General features: G+C 33.4%; 1 long non-coding RNA gene across 3 annotated transcripts; it reads right to left on the bottom strand.

The window, feature by feature from the left end:
• Positions 1-313: 313 nt before the first annotated feature.
• Positions 314-2680, bottom strand: LOC145108484 (uncharacterized). Of its 3 annotated transcripts, none has more exons than XR_013708298.1 (3): positions 2345-2680; positions 1111-2147; positions 314-789 (listed from the first exon to the last, which is right to left on the bottom strand). It is a non-coding gene; the product is annotated as an uncharacterized LOC145108484 (long non-coding RNA). The 3 variants fall into 3 exon arrangements; XR_013708299.1 differs by having other exon boundaries at positions 1111-1311; XR_013708297.1 differs by lacking the exon at positions 2345-2680 and having other exon boundaries at positions 1111-2336.
• Between the last annotated feature and the right edge of the window lie 8166 nt (positions 2681-10846).

The raw sequence follows: 10846 nt of genomic DNA, 5'->3' as shown, positions 1-10846 counted from the left end.
TTATATATATACAAATATTTTAATAATTTGTCATATTATTTTGGTCAGAAGATATCTCTTTGAAATGTTGACTGAATTGGAGCAATAAGTCATGTTGAGAGAATAAAAGAATTAATTTTAAATGACCCAAAAGATTAATACTTTAAAGAAAGAACCTATATGTGATTAGAATGCACCTTTTCACAAAATCTATGAGTACCTTTGTGCTTGCCTTTTCCGTTAACTATAATTGTTCCCAAACAACAATACTTCACAAGTTGCTCTAAGAATTATTTTAATAAAAACAAACAAGAAAACATATCACATATGCAAATTACAAAACGAAAATATCATACTTTATTGAGTTTGGGTTCAAATGTTGTATATAACTCTTCACATTTGTACTTAACATACTTACATTTCTTTTACATACACACAATACCAACATGCTTACAATAACTTAACCATAATAGCAATATACATTGCTATTATAGGCTAAAAAAAGTACAATAAATGCATTGCTATTATGGGTAAAAAAACAAAAGGAAGGTTAAGAATAAGTGAATATCGCAAAGAAATTCAAACTTCAAATTTCTTACAAAATCAATCCCAAATATTGCGAAAAAAGTCAAAAACATATACAAACATGAGTTAATGGGAAAAGTCATTATTTTTTCTTGTCATAAGCCTCAATGTTCTGGGGTTCACATTCCGGACTAAAAAGACAAACCAGCAAAGTGGTCCCCGCACTTACTGTAACCGCTCCCGTACTTGCCCACCTCAGACTTCTAGGTACATTCGCTCTTGGACCTACACCAATTCACAACCTACTTTTTATTTTTTATTTATTTTTTTTAAATGGAATTTATTCAGCTTACTAGGTCTGGTAAGAGGCTGGATCTAACTCGGTCAGATTCAGACTATTTAATACAAAACTCAATCATATAGCCTCTGATATGCCTCTTACTGGTCTAACAAGAGGTTGGGTCTCACTCAATGACTCAATCAGATCTGACTCAATCGACAACTATTAAACAGTCCTTAATATATTTAGAAAAGATTTTACCAACAATTTACAGAGATAAACAAACAATAAATAAAAAGTAGAAAATAAAAGAATTTAGGAGAAACCGTAATGCAGACGACAAAGGATCCAAAACCCTAAGGCTCCCCCAACACTAAAAACGCCAGCAGTATGCCTCATCAATCTTGAACAAGGTTTTGAATCAGCTCTCGTTAGTTCACCATCAGAAAAACCGAAAAAACATCTTAATGCCATTGCTTTGTTTTACAAAAGACGTTCCAGACACAAATTAAGTCCTTCAACACGAGCTTCCACAAATTAAACTCGAATCAATCAACTTGAATTAAACAAGAATACAATTGTGTTGAACACATACTTTAAACTTTATTTCAATTTTTTTCTTATGAATACATAGTTGATTGTACTTCAAAAGATCTATCCACTTATAGAAATAGGTAAACGGTTAAAGGGATAGTTGCCCCATTTTTTTTACTTCGCTTAATGGCTTTTTTTTGCCATGTCATACCATTACTTTCTGTAAATTTTATGTCATACATTGTTGACCTCTTTGACAAAAAAACTAATTTATAAAATAAAAAAGTTACAAAGGATAAAAAACTTAAATATTTCTGCCACGTAAGCAAGATATCCCACATGAACAGTGATACTGCAGAAAAATATGTTAACCTGTGCAAACTCAATGAGCTTTGAACGCTAGGTTTCTTAGAAATTAGAGTTTTTGGTTATCAAGGCTCGAAATGAGATTTCCAATTAAAAAAAAAGTACAAAACATATCAGTAAAAAAAATAGTGTTCAATGCACATTTATTCAACAGCTTCTCTTATTTTTCCACTGTATGCAACAAAATAGTCTTTTAGACGAAATATGCAACACGATAATATTTGGTTAGATGCTTATTTATGCAACAATGTATCACTTTTTCTCCAACTTATGCCACAACGTTTCATTTTTTTACCAATTCATGCAACAATGTTTCATTTTTTTTACCAATTTATGCAATATGATTTCATTCTTTTAACCAATTCATGCAACTTACATGAATTGTGCAACCATGTGTCAAATGGTTAACAAGGTAGGCGGTAGAATATTGTATCTTTTGGCTTCATTTGTCGCTGGATATTTTCTTGCATAAACAGGGAAAAGATGAAACGTATTTAACTCTAACATGACCATCAGCAAAGATTCCCTAAAAACTACTACTACCAAGCATACAATTTATAGACAATGCCAAATTATATGCACAAATAATCATAGCGATTACAGGACGACTGTAGAAAACTGATAAATTAGGTTAATTATAGTGAAGAAAAGATGATTTACCTGAGACGTTGGAACTTTCGTTGTGATTAAGTGTAATGGAATTGTAGAAACGTGAGAATCAGTGGCGATTTGAGGGTTTGGGAAGCGAAGGTTTATTCTTAAGACCAAATATCTCCTGGACCAAAAGGACGTGAACCAGTAGCAGTTTCCAGGCCAAAAACCAACCGAAAACAAGCAACGAAAGTACAAAAGAGATGGCGATGATTGGCCGGAGAATCAGGAGGTTGAAGCGATCTGAATATGAAAGTGAGCAGCTAATAGATGATTCCATTCGCGGGAGGAAAAAGCTTCCGCCAATGGACCAATGGAGCCCAAGTAATCCTAAACCCAAATGAGTAAAATTTTTTTTTTTTTTTAGGGAAGATAAGTAATCTAACCCAATATAACCCTTAGGCCATCACATCATACAATCCCACTCACATCAACTTTTACAATGAATATTCACATTAATGGAATAACACTAATCTTTCAAAAAAGTATCTACCACATCAACAATTATATATATATATATATATATATATATATATATATATATATATATATATATATATGAGTAAATTACACGAATGGTCTCTATGGTTTAGAGTAATTTACGTGTTTGGTCTCTAACTTATTTTTTTAACTCCGAAGGTCCTATTGTTTGTTTTTGTAACGCGCTTGATCATTGTCTTACCTAAAAAGACTATTTTGTTCTTGAGTTTTTAATTTATTTAAATAAACACATCCTAACCCCACTCCCCTCATCTTACATTACATACCCTACCATTTTTTTCCTATTTAAATAATAGTCTTTTTATGTAAGACAGAGACCAAGCATGTAACAAAAACAAACAGTAAAGACCTCCCGACTTAAAAAAATAAGTTAGGTACCAAGCGCGCAATTTACCCCATAGGGACCATTAATGGAATTTACTCTCTCTCTCTCTCTCTCTATATATATATATATATATATATATATATATATATATATATATATATATATATATATATATATATATATATATTAACATTTATTCAATAATAAATAAACATAAATTTAATTATTATAATATTAACATTTTCTTTAAAATGGTCTCATTAAAAACTAAAAAAATGTTTTATATATCTTAAAATATATATTTGTGTGTAGACATTAGAAATAATATGAATATATAATAAAAAAAGAATAAGTCTTATATTTGCAAACCTTTCTAAACTTGCAAGATCAAATCCTAGGTGGCAATGAAAACTCATTTGCAATACTATCTGCCAAACCGCTGTGGATGGTCTGACCGTTGTGGATGGTCTTATAAATGACATTTTTGACATAAATAACAAAAAAAAATATTAAAAGTAACCACATTCTCCGGAACACATTGTTCCGCAGAGTTCTGGAATACAGTTTATTAGTTTATTTTTTTCTTTTATTCTTTTTCTTTTCTTTTATTTATTTTTTATTTATTTATTTTTTATTTATTTATTTTTTGTGTGTAACATGTGGTTTTTCTTTTAGAGTAAGTTTTGGTTTTATATAATGTAAGAAATTTTGCTTTTATAAAATGTAAACCTTTTGGTTTTATAAAATATAAAATGCAATTAAAATCAACAAAAAAACTAATAAATACATAAACTAAATAAAGAATAAGTATGTAGGTAATATTACAAATATGATGTTTAAATTAACTTTGTCCTTGTACCCCAAAAAAATTCCGCTAGTCGGTACCCCAGTAGTTGACTCCCACTAGCAGTTTGTGGATGCGGGCTCTCTGTTGGAACCTGAAAGTGAACCTCTAGCAATCTTTGTCCTTGTATGTTCCGTGGTAAGCCAGTTTTGAAGTCAGAAGAGGTTTCGGAGTCAATCAGTGTTCCAGAGTGAAATTGGTGTCCGGAACAAAGTCTATGTTCCGGAGTTGTTGTTTTTGAATTAGTGTTGTCCGAATGTACTTTTGTCGGTCTGAATTAATTGTATTTGTCATTTAACTTGATTTAACATGTCATAGGACTTAGTCTCTTTTTTCAAACCTAGATAATTAGAGTGTCAGAAACAACTCTATTATCCGGTCCTATGTTTGTATTTGGTCAGTACGATGTAATATGTTCTCCTATTTAAAGGAGCTTTCTATCTTAAATCAAATGACGGATTGTTCAAACAAATATATCAATATTCTAGTTTACTTCACCTTTCAAGTTATTCTCTCAAACATTCTTCTTGTTCCTCATTTATTATCTTTACTTTGATCATTATCTTCACTCTTCAATAATATCTTGAATACTTTGTTGAATGCATTAACTCAGACTTGACTGGTCTTGCCAGACTTGACTGGAACATTCCTTAGTTAGCAAACATTGATCTTAAGCATTAACTCAAGGTTTGAATTTTCAAACATTGTCCCTGCGCATCAGATCTTTTGTATTCACACTCTCATACCTATAAACCAATCCTCTTCTTCCGAACAGTAGCCACCTTTCCAATGACTATCGTATATAGTCATTTTGAATGTCTTCAAGTACAAAGCACCCAAAAACCAATGAGCTTGTGATATATTGATTGGGATGTAAAGCTACAAAAAAGTTAGAAATAATTAATTAGTATTTAAATACACAGGTAATGTAATCCAAAAAAAATTATAATGTATCACACTTTGCCCAAGCTGGGTAAACGGATTTGTCAGTCATGTCACTCCAGTCAAATGTATTAGAGTTGAAAGCTGACGGCACAACCGTCCACCAAGCATCATCCGATCTACGCTCTAGCAGCAATGAGATCCACATCATGATGTGCTGCTATTTTTTTATTATTTATTTATTTATTTATTTATTTATTTATTTGCAGTAAAGTAAGTATTGTTTTTAGAAGTGTAGTATGTAATGATCAAATAATTATATTACTTACATCACATTAATTATATTACTTACATCACATGACAACCATTCTCCATGACTATCCGCATATAACCGTGTCCAAAACTCAAGCATAGCAAAACCGGTCAAATAATTGTAAGCAAACAACAGCAAACCATCTCGTTCTTTATATACAATGTATATGGTAGGGTCTACAAGATTGTCCATCGGTGTTGGTTGTTGCTGTATAACACCTTTCCTTTTCATTTGTATCTGTGTCGACTTATACCATATGGACATAACTTTTTTGGCGCTTAGAACGCCTAAGAGGTACTGGTGACGGTGTTTTGTATTCATCCCGTGAAATGTATTTTACACCCGGCGATGGAATACATGGAGACGGCTAGTCGCGAAATCTATTTTACACCCGAGTAGCCGTCTCCACCCCTTTCAACGTACCAACATTGTCTCCGATTTTCTCATTGATAAGTTTTAGAAGCATGACTAAGGTAACGTCATGTTCTGCTAAACGCTCATCATGAGACCTTAAGCGCTCATACTAAGACTGCAACTGCACACGACATTCACGTACCTCATTTTTCAATTGACCGACCTCGTTTTGCAAGTCATTAATAAGTCGGCCCTTGTCAGTTGATGAGTCAGCAGCCGACGGTGGTGGTGGTGGCGGGTGAGTTAGATCATCTATCTGTGCCTTCTTTTCTCGAGGATCATGGGTAGGGGAGTTTTTGGGTGATGATGTTAGGGAAGGTGCCCTCTGAACTTAAGTGTCGGAAAACCAGGGCGATCAATCCACACCAAGCTAACAATCCACCATTCAACACACATCCCATCTTCCGTCGGCTCCAACTTTAGTACGAGTCTATTACGCTGATAACAAAATTATAGAATTATAATAAACATAAATTATAAAATAAATAAATATTTAAATAATAAATTAACCATACGACGTCGATTTGTAAAAACTGGTTGCAGTGAGTCTTTTGTAACGGTCTCAGTGTTGACCATGCAACAGCCTGAGGGATGACATTCTGTTGTTGTCAGGTACCAAACAAACTGCTCACCAGAAAAGTATCAAGAATCCATATATGAATGTTAGCAAAAAAATAAATAAAAAATAGTTAGAATGTTAGTAACAAAAAATAAATTTTTCATCATATACTTACCTTAAAAGTGTATAGAAAACCCTGTAGGGTGTAGGTCAATTTATGAGGTTCGTTCTCTTTCGGTTCGTCTAGATGTATAAGCTTGTCAACCTTATTGAATACAGTAAAATGTTGTGGTGTACAATTGATCCCAAATTATCCTCCCCCGTGGATATCTGCCACATAAAAATTTAGTTAACAATTGAATTTCTAAAAAATATTAGTAACGATAAGTAATTATAATCAATATTTATAAAATATACGACATTATACATGTTGAATTTGTTGGGTTTTCTTCGCATCAAATAAACTTTAAACTAGGTAGTGGAAAAATCGAAACAACGATATACCTAAGTGTACATGCAACCTATGGATCTATGGTTTCATGTTAATTATATCTACCCTAGAAAACATAAAACATAAGGAAGAAAAACATACCTCTTATGTAGCCCTTGATCTCTAAGCTTGAGATCTTGATCCTCCATTAAGTTGCTTGGATGAGATGACCCAAACCAGAATCCTTCTAATGGTATCACACCCAATAACACCAAAGAGTGGAATAAAAATAACTAGGAGAAGGGTCAATTTCACAAACCCAAAGAGGGTTAGAAATCGTCCCTTTGGGAGGAAGAAGAAGAGGCGAAACTTCAAGCCAAGAATGAGCAAGGAAGAATGAATCCATAAGGCCCCATTTATAGCCTTGGATACCTTCCATGGTTTTATCCTCAAGCCCATGTGGGATGGATAACCCTAATAACGAAATTCCCTTTATCCTAAGGGAATTTTCGTCCACCACCCTTCTTCTTAGGGTTCTAGAATATTCCTGATCAACCAACTATTGATTAATTGAATATTCATCATTTGATTAATTAAACTGTTAATTAATTCCCAAAATATATTTCTAATTAGTTATTAACCATAATAGTTAATAAACCAATTTCTCATTTATTTATTCTAGTCAATTTGGGTATTGAGGGCAACCTAAAAGGACCCTGTTATTATTAGAAATATTACTAATAGTTAATGACCTTGGACACTCTTCCAACAGAATTCATCGAGGTTGGATAGCAAAGCAAAATACACTTCTGAAACAAGTTGTTTAGCCAACCACCCATTGAAACTCTTCTCTAACAGGTATAGAAGACATACACGGACCGCATCATCGTCCGATAACTCATTAAGTGATTGTTTAAACACATCTGTAACTTGGTGTAATTTGACCGAGACATTCGCCGGTACCATAGGAAAGGCACGGAAACGAAAGGCGGCGCTAGATGTAGAAGCAGGAAAATAGTCACCAAATCGGAAGCTGATGATGAGAAAAAATTCTTTCTTCCCGAAAGACAGCTAGTAACCCCCAACCTCAAAAACCATTTCCTCTACATGGCTTCAGGGGTCGATGACAACTTCGTGGCAAAAGACGTAATGTAGAAGCAAAGGATCCTCATCTACATTAAGAATGTCTAACCACCTCCCGAAACATGTATTTCGGAACATAGTCTTGCATTCGGGTCTGTTTATGAATGTCGTAAGAATTTCCCCACCGATTTTGGGTTTGCACGAGAGTGCAATTGAAGCATCAAAAACCATGTCATGTTGCACAAATAAAAAATGTGTTATCATTTCATTCTAAAATGGAAATGACCAATATTCCGGACCAGTTCCAGACCTGTTCTTCATGTTCCGGACGGGTTCATCGTGTTCCGGAACAGTTCTTCGCGTTCCGAAATGAAATTTTAAGATTTGGAACACGATTTTTCGATGTAAATCAACAATACCTAAACATCTAAACTACTTTTCAGTTGGTCCTACAACAATGGTATCTTTAATTTAAGCTTCAGAACGTTTTCAGTTCATTCCGGATGTGGTCTACGAATTCTGAAACAGTAAAATAACGATGAACATACCCGTAAAATAACAGGGTCGTAGTGCTCTTCTTCCATGTCGAAAAATGGGTGTCGATGCATGTCAGATATGGGAGTTGCTTGTTGGAATCGAGTCGGAACGTCGAAATCGGAATGCGCCTTTTCGGAATGAAACTGCCACCTCAAATTATATTCCAGATTTTGAAATTCAAAATCCTGATCCAGAATAGGCATTATGGATCCAATGAAATGGGCCGGGCCACCCGAAAAATAATCCGAAATTCGTTCCGGAATGACCCATTCCAGAATACGTGGTTATTTTGCAAAAAAAATGTTATATTTAAAAAAAACAACAAAAAGTGGTTAGATTACTCAATTTCCCATTTGTTTTATTTTTATCATTTTTAAGAAAATAACACTTAACCTACAAATCAGTGGCTTTTGTTTTAGAAGGTCGTTTAATCATGTCTTTGGTAGTCTCATCTGTGGAGAGGGAAAAAAGTCTCACACTCATATCTCCGGTTTTCAATTCTTCCAAGCTGCAAGCAGCCAAACAAACATGTTTTTGAGCATTTGAGCTTCCTCCGATCCGATTTTGAAAGCTCTTTCCAAAACCTAGAATGAAATAAGTAAGTTTTAATCTATGTTATAACACAAATCTTTAAAAAAAATATCTCAAATTTTTATCTAACAAATAATAGCCCAAACCTTAAGCAATGCACAAAGCCAAAATTTAAGTTACAAACTTTATCAAACCTAAAATATTTGGTTTAATGTTTGGGTTTGCTTAATGTTGGTGAAACTAATTTTTTTAGTAAAAGTTTTTTTTGTTTGTTTGAATTTTTCTTGGTTTGACGGGTTTCATGAGTTTGGCATGTTTTATGTGTTTCACGGGTTGTACCCGGTTGACATGGGATTAACCGTGTTATGTATTTCAACCCGTTTATTTAAAGTATCATGTTCGAGTCCATCACTCTCAACCCATTTAATGTGTCGGACCGACCCGACACGACCCATTTTCTAGGTCTATGCTATTATATTTGGTCGGAAAAAATAAATTTGGGGTAACTACTACCAGACATTCTTGTGTCCATCCTGTGCTTGATGTATGTTTTGGTGAAGAAAGGAGACATGATTGTGCTAGGCAATGATGTAGGTTATCATTTCCCTTCACTTTTTTTCGGCCATTTTATTGTCATGTTATTTTTCTTCTCTTTCCTCTCACCCTCTCACTCAAAGAAAATGGTCACTTATAGCTCACACTAACTTTTATTTTTTTAATTAAATATATAAAATTGTAATTTAATAATTATTTAAATATTTAATATAATAAAAGAGGAATATTTCATTAATTCAATAATAAAAACATTACATAATGACAATTAAATAAAAAAACAATATCAAAGAAATCTAGAGGTGGTATTTTTTTTTCATAATTTCCTCTTTTGCCCTTAAAACCATGAAGAATTCGTATCCCGAAAGGTGGTCGATACTTTATGATAGAAATTTTATATTGCACACTTTTTGTTTTTCTTCGCACACTTTTTGCTTATCGTAGTGCGCTTTTTGCTTATCTTCTCATGTTTTTTCTTCTTAGCAAATTTATCTTTCTCAAATTGCAAACGCAAGCCGAAAGTCAAATTATATAATTTGAAGCTCTTTGTCATCTTGCGTATATCATCACCTTTTTTCGGTCCCTGGTGTACTAGACTGAGACACTTTCTTTTTTGCACTATGTCTACCTATCGGGTGGACAATCTCTTCGAGTTCAAGCTCGTTATCTTCGTTCCAATCAAACCCGAAACGAGCATCCGATGAAGTTGTGTAAGTTGTCTCAGAGTTTTTTATTCTTTTCGAACCACCTCCAAAGTTGAATCTAATCTCAATGCCACCTACCATGCTACCATCGATCACGAACCTTGCATATCACATTCGCTTCCAATCTAAACAAACAGTTGAAATGCAACGATACCTGAGAGTTTGATTTCCCAACCAAGTGTCAATCCAAAAATGTGCTTTATCACCCATTTCCAACTTTATATTTTATAGTTGAAATAGAAATAATATTAGAATCATGTAACTTATTTATAGAGCCAACAATACGTGACCACACACCTTATATCTTACATGGTTTCCCGAAGTACACAAAACCGACTTCATCATCACGAATTACTTTTATCACCTAAACCCAAAGAGCAGTTTCATTATTCTTAAATCTCCATCTCCATTTTTGTAATAAAGTTTGATTAAATGCTTTTAAGCTACCTATACCTAACCCATTTTCTCCACTATGCCAAAACTATCCCATTTAATCCAAAGTCATTTTTATTCTTCTCTTCATCACCTCCCCAAGAAAAATTCCCCTTAATCTTTCCAAAGTCTTAATAATTGTTTCTAGGACACGAAAATAGACAAAATACATTAAGGTTGCCTAACACCTGATTTGATAACAGTCACACGATCACTATGGAAATAAGATTAACTTTCCAAGTAGAAAGCCTCTCTTTAAACTGATCCAAAACCACATTCCAATCACCCTTAAAAACCATACTTGATCCCATTGGAATTTATTTAAAAACAACTTCATATAGCATTTAAGAAAAATCTATTGGGTTTTTCTAATCAATCTCCAAAATAACCTTATAGATATATTT

The sequence above is a fragment of the Lactuca virosa genome, chromosome 4 (genome assembly GCF_052849685.1).
Source record: "Lactuca virosa cultivar CGN04683 chromosome 4, Lactuca_virosa_CGN04683_v6, whole genome shotgun sequence".
Classification (NCBI taxonomy): Eukaryota; Viridiplantae; Streptophyta; class Magnoliopsida; order Asterales; family Asteraceae; genus Lactuca; species Lactuca virosa.
The sequence above is the reverse complement of the archived record's forward strand: the minus strand, read 5'-3'. Positions and strand labels throughout refer to the sequence as shown.